The sequence below is a fragment of the Oncorhynchus mykiss genome, chromosome 2, assembly GCF_013265735.2.
Source record: "Oncorhynchus mykiss isolate Arlee chromosome 2, USDA_OmykA_1.1, whole genome shotgun sequence".
Lineage (NCBI taxonomy): Eukaryota > Metazoa > Chordata > Actinopteri > Salmoniformes > Salmonidae > Oncorhynchus > Oncorhynchus mykiss.
The window spans coordinates 84,864,508-84,887,699 of NC_048566.1; the positions used below are offsets into that span (position 1 = coordinate 84,864,508).

Genomic DNA, 23,192 nt, shown 5'->3' on the forward strand with positions numbered 1-23,192 from the left:
CAGAGCTGGCAAAGTCAAAAACTGTTGTTCTGCCCCTGAACAAGGCAGTTAACCGACTGTACCCTGGTAGGCCGGCATTATAAATAAGATTTTGTTCTAAACTGCCTTGCCTAGTTAATTAAAGGTTCAATTTAAAATAACTGCACATTCAGGTGACCATAACTACACATGCAGTATAGACTTACGTCCGTCCCCTCCCCCGACCAGGGACGCTCTGCACACGTCAACAGTCACCCTGGAAGCATCGCTCCACAAAAGCCGTGGCAAGTGACGTCACCGATTGAAATGCCAATAGCGCGCACCACCGCTAGTAGCTAGCCATTTCACATCGGCTACACAGGCTTGAAAACTCTTCCATAAGACGCAGTTAACACCTTAGAAAATGTTGTAGTTAAATGACATTGGGCTCCAATTTGCTTCCACTAAACTGGTGCGCAGCCCTAAAAACATATCCAAAGACTATTTTGGTAATGTGGTGTCACCCCAAGGTGTCTGCTCCGACCAACACACTTTGCACCAATACACAGTGGAACAGTAAATGGAGTGTTCGGGGCACTTGTCAAGGGGAGTGGGCAAAGTAGCCATTCCACGTTCAATAATTAACAATAGGCGAAAATAGACACTTATTTTATCATAACAGGTACACCATTGGTCGGGAAATATGTGGAAGTAGGCCTAGTGTAGGCCTAGTGCCTTATTTTTTTTACGTGTTTCCCAAGCCCGCTATCAGACATTTTTTATACTGCCCTGTTCACCCCGTCTAGACTGTCGCATTGGAATGTGAACATCGCTGTCTTAACAGGTTCAACCACGTTTGTGTATCTGTTCCACGATGATCCCGCAAAGTATTTATTTGTATAGGGCATCCACCCAGGCCCAGACTCATAGTGCAAGAAGACAAAATTTAGTGAAGGAATTTCGCTTCCTTATGATATAAAATATATTTCCCCAGAAAAATACGACCCTTCATTTTAGAGTTGTTCAGTGTTGTATTTCTCTAAGAAATCACCAACATTATGCCTATATTCAAAATCAGATTTTGTAACGTAATACATCCTACAATAAAGCACTTGAAACTGTTGACAGCGGTGCCGCTTTCTCGCGTCAGCAGTGGTTCTCTTACATGTTTTACACGGGTCGCAAAAGGTAAAATTAGGAAGACAGGAGCTAAAATATGCAGGCTTTGAATGTAAAAATGGTTTACACTAGAAGTTCCGTTGATATTTCGCAGAACTACGCTTATTTTTGTAGGAAATCATTGAAAAATATTTTTTCTTTGAATAGGAAAGCGAACCCCACTTTTTACCTCACGCCTCCCCATAACGGGAATAAAAAACGGGAATAAAAAACAATTTATGCTTGATCTGAAAATGCGTCGGAAGCTTGGTATGGACAGTGTGACACAATTGCAAAGCGTTCAGCGGTATGCAAAGGCCAAAACCGAGCTGTGTATCAATGCGATTTTGTAACAATTCTGAGGGCTCCATATAGCTCCGCTTTGACATGATTGGTTGACGGTAGGTGGGGGCGGTACATCCTGTATAAAAACAAACTCACTTCCTTGACAACCTCCTTCACAACAGCTCTGCGTTGCTCCGCGAAGCGCAAGAATGTCCTGACTTCTGCAGTGGTCGTATCACTGTAAATGCAGCACGGCAAATGTGGACGCAGACTAACCATGCAGCACCTTTAACAGTAGTGTGTTTCTTTGCAATCACACTAAATATGGAAAATCCATTCTACCACAGCACTTCTACGCATGATAGCAAATCTAATAAATGCATTATATGCAGAGTAAAGTCAGCCAACAGAAGCTCCATGCCTCATGTTGCCTGGGAAATAAAGAGAGGTCTTATCTCCCATGCCCAGTGCAACGTATCCTGCCATTTGGCCTACTGCTATATACTCTATGTATAGGGGGGCGAGCTGGGTGATTCATATTGTGATTCAGCAGTGCCCTCTCTATCCTTCCGAGCTCTTCCAGAAGAGTGAGGGGCAGTGAGAGAGGGCTAGGCAGAGAGAGAGGGGCAGTGTGGACCTCAGTTTCAGCCCACAGCACTGAAGTAACATTGCTGCTCTCTGTACTGCTATATTTACTCCCTAAGCGGGCCAGGACATCAGGCTGGGATTCTGTTACCCCCCTTGCGTCCCGGCAAATACACCGTTAGTTATGTGAAAGCCTGTCGGGTCAGTCACAAGCCTTGCCGGCTGCCTGCGCCTGCCTGCATTCACTCCAGCTAACACCATCCTACCCAGCTGGCCCCTCCGGACTGAGACAGGGGGTCAGCAGGGGGCAAACCAGGGAGGGGACAGAGATTAATGACAGGACAGGGAAGACAGAATGAACTCAGACCAAACTGGGATCGATACAGAGCAGAGAGCTAAGGGATTTTGGATGGCTCAGTGCTCCTGATTTGGGCAAGGCAGGGGTTCAAGGAATGCCACTGGCAGATCGGATCTCATCATGGTTTGATTGCACCTGGCCCTGACTGACTGACTGACGCAAGTAATGCTGATCTACGATGGAAATCACAAGTAGATCTTTTAGCCTCACATCACATGAGATGGATGATTGGGAACCCTGAAATAGAGTGGCTGAGTCACTCTTAGTTAGCACAGTGCAGTCAGTCAGTGCTGTGGAGTCATAAGCTATTCCATTTGAACAGTGAGCTTCTTCTGACTGTAAATACACAGGGTTGAAGCATGTTCTGAAGTTTCCTTATGCAAATTGCATATTTAACTTGAATAAGTTTGTTAAAATGTGATCACAGAAGTGATATAGTAAAATTTTAACTACATCCAAAGCTATGCGTTTTTAATATGGACATATGGCAAGCGCTGCCAACTGCCCAATCCAAATATGACATCTTTACTGAATCTGGATTGTCACTAGTTACCACAGCCACAAGGTCAACATTGACTATATCTTAAATTCATTCATTTGTTTTCTTGCTTGGTCTTAATTTAAGGTTAGGGTTAGGCATAAGGTTAGGAGTGTGGTTAAGGTTAACATGAGCTGTATTAATATAAATTGTAGAAATAGGTGGGATTTAGCCATAATTATTACTTTGTGGTTGTGGTACCAGTGACAACCCTGACTCTGCCACATCAAGACTACACTACTTCCATCTAGTGGCATAGTCGGGAATAATCACCCATACCACATGTACAGTACGACCGATTGAGTGATCCCTTACTTGTACCCAATGTAATTTTGTCAGAACATTGATTTTGAGTCAGGGAGGTAGGTTCAGTGGCTCTCAGTATAATATGAATGAATAGCCCAGGGGAGCACTTTCCTTCAGCACACAGTATCTCTGATGTGCCGTCTTCGTCTCCCTGGTCTCCAATTATGCAATGTACCTCGATAACACCACTACCGGTTAACATCAATTTAAAGGCCCAGTGCAGCTAAAAATTAGATTTGTGTTTTATGTACATATTTACACACTGAGGTTTAAATAATGTGAAATTTTGAAAATTATGATAACCTTTTAGTGTAAGAGCTGTTTGAAAAAAACACCTAAAATGTCAGTCTGTTTTTGTGGGTTGGAGCTTTGGCATGTAAATGAATTAATACACCCATAAGAAAAATAGTTCTAAAACTCTGCCAATAACAGCTACTTTTCCACCACTGATGGGAACACAAAAAGCGATGCATGAGTTTCTCTAAAGTAGACAACATAGAACACTATGTAGTTCCATGCCACTTTCACCAGATGGCGCTCATTGCAAGAAAACACAATCAGAGATTGAGCTTCCTTTGATTTTCCTCCATTCTTACCCAAAATGTTCACTAACACAAAGAGTTATATTGTATGAATATGTTTGATAATAGAATCAAATATACTCAATGGTACAAACATGACTACTATCATACAACTATCAGCTTGAAAAAGGGGGGTTGGTTACCTTGTTAGAAGAGTGATTGCATCATCAGAAGAGTGATTCATAAACAACTCCAGTAATGTTCCAGCAACCTAAACCTTGTTTCAGTCCATCAAACCAAATACCTCCTTGTTAAATAATGTTATTTAGATAGAAGCTCTTCTACAGACCACACCATACCACATGCCCTGATGCCCCTGGTGAAACACACATTCTCCATTCATTCATCTACAATAAAAACAAGCCTAGGTGTCATCCAACCTATAGGGTCCTGTTACCTACCAGCCATGTTTCCTGGGTAACAGGTTGGAGTGTTGGGCATGGAATTGAAAGGTTGCTGGATCGAATCTCCGAGCTGACGAGGTAAAAATCTGTTGTTCTGCACGAGCAATGCAGTTAACCCACTGTACCCTGGGTGCCGTGGATGTTGATTTATAGCAGCCCCCTCCACCTCACCAAGGGGTTAGGTTAAATACAGAAGACACATTTCAGTTGAATGCATTCAGTTGTACAATCGATTAGGTATCCACACATTCCCATATATGAGACTCATCGTCATCATCATGGCCTTTGATCCAGATTTCCTGAGCAGGAGAGCACTTTATTTTAAGTGTGATGTATGCGATCGGGGTTACGCCCACTGCTCTTTGGACATACATTGATCTTCCAGTGACAGTTCAGTTAGTCCAACATGTTGAGACAGTAGGCTTTCTTTACAAAGCATCTCAGAGTAGAAGTGCTTATCTAGGATCAGGTGGCCTCTGTTGATATAATTAAGATCTAAAAGGCTAAACTGATCCTAGATCAGCACTCCTCTACGATTTGTGTGGTTACTAGTGTAGACTGTGGTCCCTTGGCTCAGCAGGCCTGATGTGAGACAGAACTCTAAGTGAACTGTGAGTAAGTAGTAGCCCACATCAGCCCCACTACCAGCAGGCCTGGCACAATCAAACTGTGTGAATATTCCCTCTGCCGTGCTGGCAGCACACAAGAAAATCCCCCCATATTTACAGAGCTAATGAGAGAATGTACACAGACAAGGTGATAATGAGAGATAGAGTGGGTGGAGAAACAGGAGCTAGGTGATACAGAGGGAAGTAGAAGTTAGGGCAGAGGCATTGTTATGAGATTCTATGGCTACTGTAACTCACCCACTGCCCGCTAACCCCATTCACTCACTCATCCCTGACTGACTCCTGTGCCTCTATTGCTATTCTACTGCTCACAGGAGACCCAACACAATCGAAATGGTAAACAAACACAACAACAATTGCAGTGAGAATAAGGGCCCAGGGACTGGCGATATATATTCACATGGAGAACGGGAGAGTGGAGTTGTAATTATTGAAATAGTCTGTTGGTGTGTGGTTCACACAGGCCCCAGTGAGGCAAGAGTGAGAAAATAACAAATTTCAAATGAGATATAGCATGTGTAATTAAAAACTGTTTAACTAAACATAACAGAGCATGCGTGGCTGAATATAACAGACCATGTGGTTGTTATTATGGGGGTTGGTTACCTTGTTAGAACATGGAATAAAGGAGAGAGAAAGTCCCACTAATCTTCACTCACAAAAAAAACTGTAAGGTCACTATTGTCCACTGTTTTCTGTGCTTCTAACTTAAGCAGAATTATACAAGGCCAATCTTACATTTGTATTTTTCTCTCCTCCCTATTTTCTTGAAACCCCCTAATAGGCAAATAACCATCATTCCCCTCTCTCAGCAGGAGCAGAAACTCTATAGCAACACATTCAGGTACAGCGGGCACTCCAAGGGAAAACAGCCCTCACTGCAGAGAAGAGAGGCAAGATAATCATACATCTTGATAAAACCAACATTTGCGAGCAAAGTAGCACAAATTAATACCTGGTTGACTGTGTCGGTTCTCTTTTCCCATTGGACCTGTGGTGTATGCAGATATGGTCCTGTATGGCTCAGTTGGGAGAGCAAGGTGCTTGCACTGCCAGAGTTGTGGGTTCGATTCATAGGGCCACCCACGCGTAAAATGTATGCATACATGACTAAGTCGCTAAATTGCATATATAAATATGTAATTAAACCTCATATTACATGTTCCTTGTCAGGAGCTTTTGGCTGTATGCCAGTGAAACAGCTTCAAACTGATTATATGGGGCATTTAAAAATGGGATAGAATAGAAAATGTTAGTGATTGGCCTAGTTTGAAGTTGCAGTGTTCTCAAACTAGAGGCAGGATGGCATTTATTGTCATGAATCTTTCCCTGGAGGCAGCAATGCGGAGTGGTCACTAGCTGGCACAGCCAAAAAGTAATAAAATCCGATTTTAAACCTAACCTTAACTACACTGCTAACCCTAATGCTTAACCCTAACCTTAAATTAAGACCAAAAAGCATATTTTTGTTTTCATGAATTTTAACGATACAGACAATTTTGACGAAGTTCTGCCTCCAGGGCAAGATTCATGACAATAAATGTCAACCTGCAAACTAGGGATGCACAGGTCTAATAAAGGAACGCCAAAAGCTGGTGTATTCATCTTCTTAATATTCCCTGCTAACAATAATGAGTCATTAGGACATCACAAAATGGTCGCCTAAAGTCGGCAGGATGTTGTGTCATGGTTGGTTTTAGGAAATTCTTGGAGCATTGTGTCAAAATGTCCCCTGGAGATTTTATCTAGTTCCAAGTTTGTCTCTGGGGCATCCCCAAGGACTTTTGTAGGACATTCTTGGGATGTTGTGTCATGGTTCCCTGGAAGGTTTTGTTTAGTTCCCTGTTTTTCCCGAGGACTTTTGTAGGACATTCTTGGGATGTGGTGTCATGGTCCCCTGGGAGGTTTTGTCAAGTCCCCGGTTTGTCCCGAGGACATAGCCTGATGGTCTCAAATAAACATTCCCCTTTCACCCAAAATAAAATATAAAAAAACATTCTATCTAGGGCACGTGGTCCATCAAAACCCTGATTGGTAAACCACTGATCCATTCACAGCTGTCTTTTGGCAATGCTAAGGACACCGAAACACACACAGAGCTTTTATCATAGCGTTTTCAATCGACATATTTAACACAATTTGGCATACTATATGAATAAACACACAATGTATTGTAATTATTATATAACATGTTCTCATCTGGTATTTCAGCTCACAACCTCTTGGTTCACAGCATTGAGATTTCCCTGCCATGCCACCATGTCTGATTTCACCTATAGGCATATTCCTACACTTTGCACTTCAAATCAAAATAACATTTTGTCACATGTGCCAAATACAACAGGTGTTGTAAGTGAAATGCTTACTTACAGTTGAAGTTGGAAGCTTACATACACCTAGGTTGGAGTCATTCATTTCTTGTTAACAAACTATAGTTTTGGCAAGTCGGTTAGGACATCTACTTTGTGCATGACACAAGTAATTTTTCCAACAATTGTTTACAGACAGATTAATTCACTTAATCACAATTCCAGTGGGTCAGAGGTTTACATACACTAAGTTGACTGTGCCTTTAAACTGCTTGGAGAATTCCAGAAAACAATGTCATGGCATTAGAAGCTTCTGATAGGCTAATTGACACCATTTGAGTCAATTGGAGGTGTACCTGGTGTACCTGCAGATGTATTTCAAGGCCTACCTTCAAACTCAGTGCCTATTTGCTTGACATCATGGGAAAATCAAAAGAATTCAGCCAAGACCTCAGAAAAAAAGTTGTAGACCTCCACAAGTCTGGTTCATCCTTGGGAGCAATTTCCAAATGCCTGAAAGTACCACGTTCATCTGTACAAACAGTAGTTCCTTGGTATCCACAACAACAAACTAGAATGGTCCAAACACACCAAGACAGTCGTGAACAGGGCACGACAAAGCCCATTCCCTTTCAGGAAACTAAAAAGATTTGGCATGGCTCCTGAGATCCTCATAAGGTTCTACAGCTGCAACATCCGAGAGCAGGTTGCCCAGCCCGGCGGTGATACAATCTTCGGCAAAATCATTCGCAAGGAGATTCCTGCAAAAATATTATTTGAAGATGACTGGTTTCATCACTGCCTGGTACGGCAACTGCTTTGCCTCTGACCGCAAGGCACTACAGAGGGTAGTGCGAACAGCCCAGTACATCACTGGGGCAAAGCTGCCTGCCATCCAGGACCTCTACACCAGGTGGTGTCAGAGGAAGGCCCTAAAATTGTCAAAGACCCCAGACACTCCAGTCATCGACTACCGCATGGTAAGCGGTACCGGAGTGCCAAGTCTAGGACAAAAAGGCTCCTCAACAGTTTTTACTCCCAAGCCATAAGACTCCTGAACAGGTAATCAAATGGCTACCCGGACTATTTGCATTGTGTTCCCCCACAACACTGCTGCTACTCTCCGTTTATCATATATGCAGAGTCACTTTAACTATACATTCATGTACATACTACCTCAATTGGGCAGACCAACCAGTGCCCCTGCACATTGTGTCCCAACCACCACTCCCTTTTTTTACACTACTGCTACTCTGTTCATCGCGTTCTGTCTCTTAGACATGAACATGTTTGGTGCGAAAAGTGCTAGTCAAACCCAGAACAACAGCAAAGGACCTTGTGAATATGCTGGAGGAAACAGGTATAAAAGCATCTATTTCCACAGTAAAACAAGTCCTCTATCGACATAACCTGAAAGGCCGCTCAACAAGGAAGCAACTACACATGGGGACAAAGAACATATATTTTTTTACTTTTCTCCAAAAAGTAATAATAAAACTTTTTGACCGTAATGACCGTCATTACGTTTGGAGGAAAAAGGGGGATGCTTGCAAGCCGAAGAACACCATCCCAACCGTGAAGCACAAGGGTGGCAGCATCATGTTGTGGGAGTGCTTTGCTGCAGGAGGGACAGGTGCACTTCACAAAATAGATGGCATCATGAGGCAGGAAAATTATGTGGATATATTGAAGCAACATCTCAAGACATCACTCAGGAAGTTAATGCTTGGTCGCAAATGGGTCTTCCAAATGGACAATGACCCCAAGCATACTTACAAAATTGTGTCAAAATGGCTTAAGGACAACAAAGTCACGGTATTGGAGTGGCCATCACAAAGCCCTTACCTTCAATCCTATAGACAATTTGTGGGCAGAACTGAACAGGTGTGTGCGAGCAAGGAGGCCTACAAACCTGAATCAGTTACACCAGCTCTGTCAGGGGGAATGAACCAAAATTCACCCAACTTATTGTGGGAAGCTTGTGGAAGGCTACTCAAAATGTTTGACCCAAGTTAAACAATTTAAAAGCAATGCTACCAAATACTAATTGAGTGTATGCAAACTTCTGACCCACTGGGAATGTGATGAAAGAAATAACAGCTGAAAGAAATAAATCATTCTCTACTATTATTCTGACATTTCACATTCTTAAAATAAAGTGGTGATCCTAACTGACCTAAGACAGGGAAGTTTTACTTGGATTAAATGTCATGAATTGTGAAAAACTGAGTTTAAATGTAGTTGGCTAAGGTGAATGTAAACTTCCGACTTCAACTGTACAAGCCCTTAACCAACAATGCAGCTAAGAAAATACCAACAAAAAAGAGATAAAAATAATAAGCAGTAGCAGCAGTAAATAACAATACAATAGCGGGACTATATACAGGAGGGGGGGGGGGGGGGTGTGTAAGCTTGGCCCCGGTGATGTACTGGACCTCAGTAGTGCCTTGCGGTTGGAGGTCGAGTAGTTGCCATACCAGGCAGTGATGCAACCCGTCAGGATGCTCACGATGGTGCAACCTTTTTTAGGATCTGAGGACCCATGCAAGATCTTTTCAGTCTCCTGAGGGGGAATAGGTTTTGTCATGCCCTCTTCACGACTGTCTTGGTGTGCTTGGCCCATATTAGTTTGGTGATGGACACCAAGGAACTTGAAGCCCTCAACCTGCTCCACTACAGACAGCCCCGTCGATGAGATTGGGAGCGTGCTCAGTCCTCCTTTTCCTGTAGTCCACAATCATCTCCTTACTCTTGATAACGTTGAGGGAGAGGTTGTTTTCCTTGCACCATGCGGTCAGGTCTCTGACCTCCTCCCTATCGGCTGTCTCATCGTTGTCGGTGATCAGGCCTACCACGGTTGTGTCATCAGCAAACTGAATGATGGCCTTGGAGTCGTGCCTGGCCATGCAGTCATGAGTGCAAAGGGAGTACAAGAGGGGACTGAGCACGCAGCCCTGAAGGGCCCGCCATGTTGAGGATCAGCGTGGGGGATGTGTTGTTCCCTACCCTTACCACCGGGGTCGGCCCGTCAGGAAGTCCAGGATCCAGTTGCAGAGGGAGGTATTTAGTCCCAGTGTCCTTAGCTTAGTGATGAGCTTTGAGGGCACTATGGTGTTCACTTCAAAGTAAATCTCAGCTCTTAAAATTAAACTCAAGAAAAACGATTATACACTGAAGAAAAATAAACAACATATAAAGTGTTGTTCCCATGTTTCATGAGCTGAAATAAAATATCCCAGAAATGTTTAAAGCTTATTTCTCTAAAATATTGTGCATAAATTTGTTTACATCCCTGTTAGTAAGCATTTCTCCTTTGCCAAGATAATCCATCCACCTGACAGGTGTGGCATATCAAGAAGCTGTTTAAACAGCATTATCATTACACAGGCCACTCGAAAATTTGCAGTTGTGTCACACAACACCACAGTGCATTTGGCATGCTGACAGCTGGAATGTCCACCAGAGCAGATCATTTCTCTACCATAAGCCGCCTCCAACTTAGTTTTAGAGAACTACACTGTATGACCAACCGGCCTCAACTGTAGACTACGTGTAACACTTTACATGTTGCGTTTATATTTTTGTTCAGTATAAATAAAATCAATGAGAATAGTCAGATGAAATGATAATTAACATGACAATCTTTCCTTAAGTGCAGAGATGTATTACAGGTAGGTAATGAATGTGTGGGAGAATTAACGCAGCAGAAAGATCCGCATGTTAGGTCAAATCCAAGGTGGGGTCCTATTCAAAAGTAAATATTAAGTGATCATGTCAAATGTTGTTTAAAGATTTGTACACTATTTTAGCTGAACGGCATTCCACTTACCTTAAAACCCAGATACCATTTCATTACTTTACTTAAAACGGTTTGAGTCACCAGGGACAATCAAGGGAGCTTCAGGTGACCATGACACAACAACAAAATCGTCTCCGGGACAAACTGGGAACTAGAAAAAAGTATGCAAAGGAAAAGGCACAACACTTGCTCACCATTAAACATTTGTTGTTTTATTTAAGCAAGGTTAAAAGATAAACATTTCAGCCTACATTGGCCTTAATCAGAATCATAATGTTTTTTATACACAGTATGCACATTGATTAGACACAGTATGTTTAACATAGTAGAAAACACACAAAGTTCCGGTCTTATAATATCACGTCAGTAAGCCATTTGAGCAGTATATGTTGGTCAAGAGCCAATGTCATTCCTGAACCTGTTGATCTCACACTGTGCTCTGTCCTGTTCTAGCACAGCCATCACACAGACAGACCTTGTGCTGCAGAGCAGTGCAGTGAAGCGAGGACTTGATGTTTTAACAAAAACACATAAGAGACAGTAAAATAGGACACCCAACTCACTCGGTCTTCATCTCCTCTCACTTCACCTGCACTATTAATCTTGGCAGCCCACTCAGCATTTACCACAGAATATGCAGCCCACAGGATGTACTGCAGAATGTGTAACTGCTGTAGCATGTTCACTGCAGAGGGTTGTGTGAGGACCGAGATGGCATTTGGCATAAAGACTTAATATTTAGCATGACAATAACAATTCAACAATCGGGTGGGCTGTGAGCAAACTTCACATCACAGTTAGAAAATAAAAAGTTTGACTAAGACCATTTCTTGTTTATACTGTACAGCCAAAGTCAGACTTCAGGCTATACCTCGATTTAAAGTTCCATTTTATGTTTGCCACAACATAAACCCTCCTGGGTTGTCATCCATTAGACACCAGCTGCTTCTACACTATTGCCAGCATGCTTGCTTAAAAAGCATTGGAAATCCATGCCTTCTTTGTGAGGCTGCTGACTTAGCCACCAGCGAGATGTCCCGTCTCAGTTTAAAGGAATCCTAAACTTTGTTGTTTTATCTTGTTTATTTCTTCATGGCTATTGACTGACTCCACATGAAACCTGACCAGCGCTGTCTGTAGTGTTCAGAAAACGTCCTAGCTAGCATAGAAACACACAGAGATTAGGGAGGAGCAGCTCCCACACCACGAAGAGACAAAACATCACATGCATATTATGCACCCACACACATACCATAGAAACAGCCACACTCGTCACACAATCTGATAAACGCAGCTATACCTCTTCGTATGGATTTATGCTGACAACGTTGGGCTTTTATTTGCTTTTCTCTCCACAATTTCACCCCAGAAATGGCTTGGCCCGGCAGTATCCCTGGGCGACCCCCTTTTCACAGGTCTAACAAATGTAGCGGATGTTGCTACGCTACTGAGTGACCAATAGGGAACACTGCAGCATGGAAACTAGCTGCCAGAGGTCACTGCTGTACTGGGCACTGGGCAGTACTGCTGTACACAGCCTCTCTCTCTCTCAGACACGCCAGCCTGAACAGCATACCAAGCGGGGGCTCACAGCTCAGTTAAAGAAATCACTGGGATTCAAAGTTTGCTGGAGCTGGAGGGACTTATTGTTGGTTATTACGGGGCACTTTGTTTGTGGTCAGCGAGTCACAGAATGAATTATTCTTCTGCTCTCCACCCTGGTTTCACAGAATGAATTATTCTTCTGCTCTCCACCCTGGTTTCACAGAATGAATTATTCTTCTGCTCTCCACCCTGGTTTCACAGAATGAATTATTCTTCTGCTCTCCACCCTGGTTTCACAGAATGAATTATTCTTCTGCTCTCCACCCTGATTTCACAGAATGAATTATTCTTCTGCTCTCCACCCTGGTTTCACAGAATGAATTATTCTTCTGCTCTCCACCCTGGTTTCACAGAATGAATTATTATTCTGCTCTCCACCCTGGTTTCACAGAATTAATTATTCTTCTGCTCTCCACCCTGGTTTCACAGAATGAATTATTATTCTGCTCTCCACCCTGGTTTCACAGAATTAATTATTCTTCTGCTCTCCACCCTGGTTTCACAGAATGAATTATTCTTCTGCTCTCCACCCTGGTTTCACAGTTTGTGCTGGCAACTGGTGTACCCAACCATGTACATAAACTGACAGGGGTTATGTACTGAAGCCACCACGCTGCCATCTTGGTACTCATCCTCCAGTGTAAAAAAGATTTTGGAAGCTATAGGAATGCATTTATTAATGTCCACATTCGTTTTTGACACGTTTATTATTTTACAGACACCTTAATACATACTTTAAAATGATATTCATGTTAGCTAAACATGATTAAAAACAAGTATATATTATTTTGAGTACTAATATTACTGTCCCCACTACAACCCCCCAAAATACTGAAATACATGTAATTTTGTCCTTGAAACACTTAATTGAAATATTGTAGAATTCCATTAATTCCTGTGGAGGACTGCCGGTGGAGTACCAACATGGCCGACCGGTAGCTTCAAAGCCTCTCAATGGCCAACAAATAGCATCAGCAATCCAGGGTTTATACACATCATTGAATGTACCTAATTTTAATTGGAGCTCCTGAACCTCAAGTTTTTTCTTATTTTTGTCAGAGCAGCTAACTCAGACATGAATTAAGACTGGGGAGAAAGCCTTAAAGCTTGAGATAATATACAGTAAGTCTTACTTATTAAGACTCCTCAAATGTAACTTATTACATTTAACCTTCATGAACTTTGTAATATGGGGGCAGAGCAGGTTGAATGTGTTGAATGCATTCTGCAAATTGTTTCTGCTGCCATTTGGTACATTTAGGATCCCATCTGGGCTTCCCAGTGTGTTTCCATGTGTGCCTCCTGTCCTCTTGGGGCAATATTAATTACTACACCACTGAGACTGTGCTGGGAACAGAACACTTTCCTGGTGCACATAGTTGCCTGGAGGTCAGGCCTTGGCCCTGTGATGCTGGGGAAACTGGGACAACCCAGAGCCTACTGGGGGGGGGGGGGGGGGGTCTTTCCTGTTGCCATCGACCCAGGGCCTTGGAGACAGCCAGACAGGAAGCAGGCCCTATACCCTAGCAGTGAGCAACTCTCTCTGGGTAGCCTCTAATTTACCCCCAGGAGTGTACTTCCTGTTAGGCCCATTATCAGCCTTTGTGTAAACTACCCAAAATACCCGAAAGGGTTATCCCTCCTAATAGAGTGTGTATAAATTATCCTAAAGCAGTAGGAAATCAAATCAGGTAAGTATTTCCCACCATAAAATGACTCATGAAAAAGAGGAGGATACCTAAACCTGACCAGATTAATAAGCCATACATCTGATTTTATGGTTTCTTGTCTTTGGGGAAGCCAAATGGTATTTAGCTCATGGATGACATTTAAAACAAAGTCAAATGTAAAAACTAAGTATGGTAGATTTCATAAATGTTGTCTTTATTGGTTAATAAAATGACCTAAATACTGAAATGATATATAACAAACAAATGATTCAAGTTTGATGGGGTACAAAGAAACAGTCCATCACACGACTGGAAGAAATTAAGTAATTTAAAAGGTGATGTCATGTCTTACCGGCTTAGATGTGGTGGAGGCCAACAGAACAGAAGCAGTTGGGCCACTTGATGTAATGGAACAGCCTGTCAAACAAAAGAGAAAAAAAACAGGGGCTGAACTTCAAGCTGACTCTTGATGAAATACAAGATGGATGGGGACATTTTAAAGTACAAACCACATACAGCTACTGTAAAGAACAGGCACACAGCAGTGAAGTGTTATTTGTGGGTAGATGTTTTGTAGAAGCCAGAATGGAGTCTACAGATAATGTGAAGGTAGGCTGTGTGTTTTGTGAATGAGTGAGGGTGAAGCCAAGTGGCAAATGTCATTCAGGGGCCATTAAAGGACTGGGAGATCACAGAAAACAATATTTAGCCTGACACACACAACTCTAAATTGGTAAACGAGGTCAACTGCTCCTCTGCCTGTGCGTGTGATTGTCTGCTGCACATCTGTTTATGTATGTATGTGTGTCTGTGTGTGCATTCACCTTTAAAAACCTCTACAGGCAGATGGCAATTGTTATCATGTTATTGAACCACCAACACATGGGAATGATACAGCGGAAAGCAGTACAAGAGGCAATGCACTTGTGATGAACATAGTATTTCCTTTGGAGTGAATTGAGTCAATTAAAATGGCAGAACAGACACTTAGTACAGCGAACCGCTGTCTATTTTGGGCCTTTGGAAATTCCATAGCCGTCCCATGATCAAATGGACAAAATGTCTTATGGGTGCATTTAAACACTCAAGAAGCTATTCTAGCCTAGATTAATAAGCTACCGAGCAGAGATGTCATCCTTTTCTGGGTAATGGGCATGCCAAATCTGTCAAACCAGAGGTTAGAATGAGTCAGTGAGTGTCTAAGTGGAAAGAATGCAGGTTGACGGTGAGTGGAGCGAGAGCTTTCAGTCTATTCCATGAGCTCATGCTGCATTAAGCCGTGCAGGTCTGAGTGGCATCTTCCTCCATTTTCCTAGTTAACAGCAGGCCAGCTGCTCAGCCGCTCTCTCACTCTTTCTTGTGGGGCTTTTCTCTCACATGGCACTCATTCAATTACAGGCAGACCAGTCAGGTGCTCTGCTTCCAGCCCCAGTCCCAGTCCCAGTCCCAGCCCCACTCAGTTCCCATTGATTGTGGAGTGGAGGGTGCAAGGGGTGGGAGGTAATAAAGAGAAACATTAACTGCGGACATGGTATTTTTAAGAGAGTACATTCATTTTTTTTTTAATAAAAAAAATGAATGTAAAGTCAACATGTCATTAGTTTTTGTTTTGTTGTGGATCTCAAACCATAAATAAACTTGTGAAACATAAGTTAAAGATGGCAATGAACTGGCAATTGGTATTTTTCTTTCTTCCTCAAATCTCCCCGATTCCGACATTCTGGGAGACCACACTCCACTGCTTTCGTATTGCTGTTCTCCTGTGAAACCTTAAAAGGGAAAGTTGTTGTTTGTTGTTGTTTCCTCCAAATCGTTTTTAAAAAATGGGTTAGCTGGTTCCTTGGCAATGTCCAGAATCTCCTGGCTAGTATTTATCATTCATGGTTAATGGAAAATAAGCTTAACTTCAAAAAAGTGTAATGTCCCTTTAAGACACCCATGTACGAGCACAGGGGATAGGGACAGAATGTCACTTTGAGAGATAATACCATCTTTGATATCAGATCTCAGGGATTATCAAAGGAGTTGAGATCTTCTACGGCACTCAAAGAATAGCAGGTGTGCCGACAAAGAAAAGGAACAAATCACCTCAATACATTTTCTTTCATTTCTGACTTTTGTACCTTTTCATAAAATCTTCAACAGATGACAGAGCTTAAAAACTGCATGCTTGGGGGTGTTAATAACGAGACAAAGCTTTTCACAATACATCTGATTTAATTTAGCAGGTTGAGCTAGTCTTTCCCAAAATGTGTTATAATTACTCCATCTGTACATTCTCACAGCCTACACACTGAGTATGACCACCAGGCCTGGCCTATTAAACATCCTACACACTGAGAATGAACACCAGGGGTGGCCTATTAAACATCCTACACACTGAGAATGAACACCAGGGGTGGCCTATTAAACATCCTACACACTGAGAATAAACACCAGGCCTGGCCTATTAAACATCCTACACACTGAGAATGAACACCAGGGGTGGCCTATTAAACATCCTACACACTGAGAATGACCACCAGGCCTGGCCTATTAAACATCCTACACACTGAGTATGACCACCAGGCCTGGCCTATTAAACATCCTACACACTGAGAATGAACACCAGGGGTGGCCTATTAAACATCCTACACACTGAGAATGAACACCAGGGGTGGCCTATTAAACATCCTACACACTGAGAATGAACACCAGGGGTGGCCTATTAAACATCCTACACACTGAGAATGACCACCAGGCCTGGCCTATTAAACATCCTACACACTGAGAATGAACACCAGGCCTGGCCTATTAAACATCCTACACACTGAGAATGAACACCAGGGGTGGCCTATTAAACATCCTACACACTGAGAATGAACACCAGGCCTGGCCTATTAAACATCCTACACACTGAGAATGAACACCAGGGGTGGCCTATTAAACATCCTACACACTGAGAATGAACACCAGGGGTGGCCTATTAAACATCCTACACACTGAGAATGAACACCAGGCCTGGCCTATTAAACATCCTACACACTGAGAATGACCACCAGGGGTGGCCTATTAAACATCCTACACACTGAGAATGAACACCAGGGGTGGCCTATTAAACATCCTACACACTGAGAATGACCACCAGGCCTGGCCTATTAAACATCCTACACACTGAGAATGAACACCAGGGGTGGCCTATTAAACATCCTACACACTGAGAATGAACACCAGGCCTGGCCTATTAAACATCCTACACACTGAGAATGAACACCAGGGGTGGCCTATTAAACATCCTACACACTGAGAATGAACACCAGGCCTGGCCTATTAAACATCCTACACACTGAGAATGAACACCAGGGGTGGCCTATTAAACATCCTACACACTGAGAATGAACACCAGGGGTGGCCTATTAAACATCCTACACACTGAGAATGAACACCAGGGGTGGCCTATTAAACATCCTACACACTGAGAATGACCACCAGGGGTGGCCTATTAAACATCCTACACACTGAGAATGAACACCAGGGGTGGCCTATTAAACATCCTACACACTGAGAATGACCACCAGGGGTGGCCTATTAAACATCCTACACACTGAGTATGACCACCAGGCCTGGCCTATTAAACATCCTACACACTGAGAATGAACACCAGGGGTGGCCTATTAAACATCCTACACACTGAGAATGAACACCAGGGGTGGCCTATTAAACATCCTACACACTGAGAATGAACACCAGGGGTGGCCTATTAAACATCCTACACACTGAGAATGAACACCAGGCCTGGCCTATTAAACATCCTACACACTGAGAATGACCACCAGGGGTGGCCTATTAAACATCCTACACACTGAGAATGAACACCAGGGGTGGCCTATTAAACATCCTACACACTGAGAATGACCACCAGGCCTGGCCTATTAAACATCCTACACACTGAGAATGAACACCAGGGGTGGCCTATTAAACATCCTACACACTGAGAATGAACACCAGGCCTGGCCTATTAAACATCCTACACACTGAGAATGAACACCAGGGGTGGCCTATTAAACATCCTACACACTGAGAATGAACACCAGGCCTGGCCTATTAAACATCCTACACACTGAGAATGAACACCAGGCCTGGCCTATTAAACATCCTACACACTGAGAATGAACACCAGGGGTGGCCTATTAAACATCCTACACACTGAGAATGACCACCAGGGGTGGCCTATTAAACATCCTACACACTGAGAATAAACACCAGGCCTGGCCTATTAAACATCCTACACACTGAGAATGAACACCAGGGGTGGCCTATTAAACATCCTACACACTGAGAATGAACACCAGGGGTGGCCTATTAAACATCCTACACACTGAGAATGAACACCAGGGGTGGCCTATTAAACATCCTACACACTGAGAATGACCACCAGGGGTGGCCTATTAAACATCCTACACACTGAGAATGAACACCAGGGGTGGCCTATTAAACATCCTACACACTGAGAATGACCACCAGGGGTGGCCTATTAAACATCCTACACACTGAGAATGACCACCAGGCTTGGCCTATTAAACATCCTACACACTGAGAATGAACACCAGGCCTGGCCTATTAAACATCCTACACACTGAGAATGACCACCAGGGGTGGCCTATTAAACATCCTACACACTGAGAATGAACACCAGGCCTGGCCTACAATTGTCATGTACAACATTAACAATGTCTACACTATATTTCTGATCAATTTGATGTTATTTAAAATGGACAAAAAAATAAGCTTTTCTTAGAAAAACCAGGATATTTCTAAGTGACCCAAAACTTTTGAACGGTAGTGTGTGTGCACACACACACACACACACACACACACACACACACACTTGCAGCACAGGTATCCCAATGTCAGATCATCAGAAACTCTGAGATGCTAAAATATGGTAATGTCAAAAGCAGAGCCATGTGTTTTGATCCTTAAAACAGTGATATACTGTGCACCGCACCCGTATTGACCGGAGGCATTTTATTTGGCATGACCCTGCATTGCTGATATCATTCGGAGGGACAGGTTACGTCGCACAAGTGGAAAAGAAATTGCAGCCATCATTCACTGTATTATACACTAAAAAAGTAACATGAAAGTGGATTTGGAGAGCACATCTTAAAAATGACAAGCACTTGAATAAAGAGCAAGAGAGGTGCCGAGAGACCTGAAGGTCCACCCCAGAAACTACAGGTCATTAAATCAGAGAGGTCTATTCAGAGCTTATGGCATGGACGATCCCCAAGACATATCTGGAAATTCTGAAATCACTACAAGGCCCTGATACATTACATTGTCAGCAGCGGAACGCATACCTATGTGCCTTATTCCACAATAATTACATTTTAATCTATAAAGCTACTAGCTAAAGCACTTTGCATACTAAGCTTGTCACAGCTTTGTATATCAAATATGACAATGCCGTTACAATACCTGCAGTATGTCCGTGTCTTCATATAGTCCAGTCATCCCATTGGTCTGTCTATAACCTATGAGACAGGGACACACAGGGGCCACCTAGGCATCGTGGACAGCATGGGTTCAGAATTTATTATACACTAATTACACAGTAATTAGGCCATCTGTGCATTATTTAATTTATTTAACAAGGCAAGTCAGTTAAGAACAAATTCTTATTTACAATGACGGTCTACCCCAGCCAAACCTGAATGATGCTGGGCCAATTGTGCACCACCCTATGGGACTCCCAATCACAGCCAGATGTGATTTAGCCTGGATTCGAACCAGGGACTGCCTCTTACACAGCAGATGCAGTGCCTTAGACCGCTGCACCACTCGGGAGCCCATTAACAGTGCAGAATATTTCAGATCAGTTATAAACACCTTAAGCATTAAAAGTGTAGGACCAAATATCACAAAATGGGACACAAGTGCAGATAGGCTTTGTTACAGTTCAGATTCTAAAAATATGATTCACATTACAAAACATGAATTACCTAAATAACTCTTAATGGGAAAAATATGTTTCCCTGCAAGTGAAAAGCGATACAGAAAAATAAACTGTTTGAATTAAACAGATACTTTCCAAGGAATCAGGTCAAAAACAGTTGCATTTGGTGCAGTAACAATTACTTAATATTTAACCATGTTATTAAACACACCTTTGCCTAAATTGGGTAAATTTCTGCCAATACTACTGTAAATCAAGGAATATAAAATCACATACTGTATACGCAACATGATCGGTAAACACAAAAACACAATGCAAAAAATATTGTTCACTATTTGCAAGTGCTAGTCAAGTAAAGTGCTTCTTGACTTGTAAAGTGTACGTCATTTGATTGAATACAAAATGATCAGCAAATTATGGATTAAGATTTACACACAACTAGAAGCAGCCTGTGTATGATGCACCAGCTACTTTTGTCAGCTGCCCACATCAGTGTTCCTCTTGCATGGTCTGAGAGCTCCTGTCCTCTCCTGCAGTAGCAGAAGCAGCAGTGTGCTAAGTCTCATAGTCCTGTCCCAATCCTAAGAGTGAATGATGGGATCCTTTCCTGACTGACACAGCTTATCCCAGCTACACATGCACACACACACAGACAATCTCTCCCCACAAACCGCACTACCCTGTCCCAGCTGCTTTCCTTGCACACTGGCAGCTGAGAAGCATAGCTTAAAGGGATACTTCAGGATTTTGGCAATGAGGCCCTTTATCTACTTCCCCAGAGTCATATCAACTAGTGGATACCAGTGTTATATATCCCATAACCAACGCTAACTAGTGCTAGCGCAATGATAACGCTAGTTAGTTGACTCGAGAAACATCTTATAACTTCCTTCACACTGGACTGAGAAAAAACAATGGTATCCACAAGTGTATCTGACTCTGGGGAAGTAGATACGGGGCCTCATTGCCAAAATCCGGAAGTATCCAGTGGGAAATCTGAGGTTTTTCCATATCGGCTAATAAAAATCATTGATTCCGAAAAGTTTTACACTGGGTAGACATAAAGAGGGAGGGAGAAGAGAGCCTTCATATGGAGTTAGTTAGGCTCCATTCATGAATGAAAGGTTGAGCTGCAGGATCAATCACAATGTGAACAACAAAGACAAAGTAGTGTGACGTTAATTTATTCCTCGTTTCATTCTTTTTTTTCTCTATCATTTTTCAACGTTTCTCTACATTGTTGCGAAGGGCCCATAAGAATGCATTTCACTGTTAGTCTACACCTGTTGTTTACCAAGCATGTGACTAATCCATTTTGCTTGATTGATTTGGATGGATTTGACTGAGAAACACATGCAGAGATAGAGTAGACTACCTCTGTCTGTGATTCACATTGGTCCTATACCCTTGGCAAGGTGCATTTAAACATCATTCAATTCACACAATGTCTGAAGCTAAGGAGAAGTGAGCATGTTAGACGTTGCAATTAGGGCACAGTAAATTAAATACCACTTTACATTGACAACTATTAGAACCAAGAAACTTGTGTTGTCTGTTCATTCTTTTGTTTCTGGATAATATAAGTCCTCATTTCTAAATTGCTCTTTTAGAATAGGTACTATATAATAATCCTCTTGACGAGAGCCACATTATTAATTACCACTTTGGACAGTATGAAAAACAGGCCTCATTCAGATTTTACTTCAGAGCCAGATAATGACACTACCAAAAAACCAGACTGGGCCACAAAACCATAAACTCAATCTTAAGAATAACCTCAGTCAGCACTGGAAACTGGGTTGGTACAAGAAGGCCAGTGTGTAGTGCTTATCCCCCATATAACACCATACTGTCCATTTCTACATACAGTATGTGTCCTCATAGAAAGATTATTGGCTTCCAGAATGCAATAATTAAATCAATCATGAGATGATTCATATCTTCAGTTCATTTTCAGAAAGTAGTCCATTCTTATTGATTTGATATCAAGCATATGTCCTGCAAATCAGTTGACATTCCTCACCTGAAAATGACATGATAAAGAACAAAATGATGATATATAGTCTTCGAAGTCATATCATTTGAAACACTAATTTTTGGGTCAACATCAGTTCAAAACCTTGCACACAATTTTTTAAATAAATCACACTGCAGCTAAACATCTTCTCCACTTGAATTGCTTCTCAGGTATTAATATCCACTTATGAATAACAGATTTATTGAAAAAGAGCCATTGCAAATGATTGGCATGATAACCTCAGTGATGCTGAAGGACACTTTAAAATTACCTTACTTTTATGTGTACCAGTATAAGCATGAGAAAAATTTATATTATACACCCACTAATTCATTCTATTTCTATGTTACCATCTTTCAAAAGGCCGACGTACAGCCACGATGAGAGTTAAGCTACCTCTGATATGTAGTTAGTCTGGCTATCCAGCAGCCCAATTACTGTGACAGTATTTCCTGATCGGTAGCTAACCATTCAAATGCTGCGACACTGGCCATTATAAGTTGTATGTGTTATTTAGTGAACTTTAGTTTGTAAAACGGTGTACCACATTTTAGTATGACTTGGTGCTTCCTCATGCCATGTGCCTGTGTAGCGTCCAATGAGTTGACTGAGCCGGTCTGTGGCAGTTCCCACGTCTGTTGGGAAAGCCAGCACTCCTAGACCCATACCCAGTCCCACAGCTGCACAAAGATGGGGGGGGGGGGGTTCAATGTAAATAGTACGGGTGGCCATTTGATTAATTGTTCAGCAGTCTTATGGCTTGGAGGTAGAAGCTGCTAAGGAGCCTTTTGGACCTAGACTTGGCGCTTGCCGTGTGGTAGCAGAGAGAACAGACTATGACTAGGGTGACTGTGCCCTGTGTCTGTGTCCATGTCTGTCCTGTGGTCACGTCTGCACATGGTACATCATTCTCAACCAGTCTCTTGAAGAAGAACAATACTCATGGAAACGCCTAGGCGAACGCTCTCATGGATTCTGATTTGAGTTTGAGGCAGAAACCACTGGCATCCTCTCTGGACTGTGTTTTCCATTGCTTTACATTTCAGGAATTG

General features: G+C 42.5%; 1 protein-coding gene across 1 annotated transcript in view; it reads right to left on the minus strand.

The window, feature by feature from the left end:
- The window catches only part of LOC110498022 (tetraspanin-9), a 313,946-nt gene that overhangs the window by 267,575 nt on the left and 23,179 nt on the right, over positions 1–23,192 (minus strand). Inside the window, exon 2 of the mRNA XM_021574569.2 lies at positions 14,538–14,602. The gene's annotated coding sequence lies outside the window, so the exon portion shown is untranslated. The remainder of the gene's footprint in view (positions 1–14,537; positions 14,603–23,192) is intronic.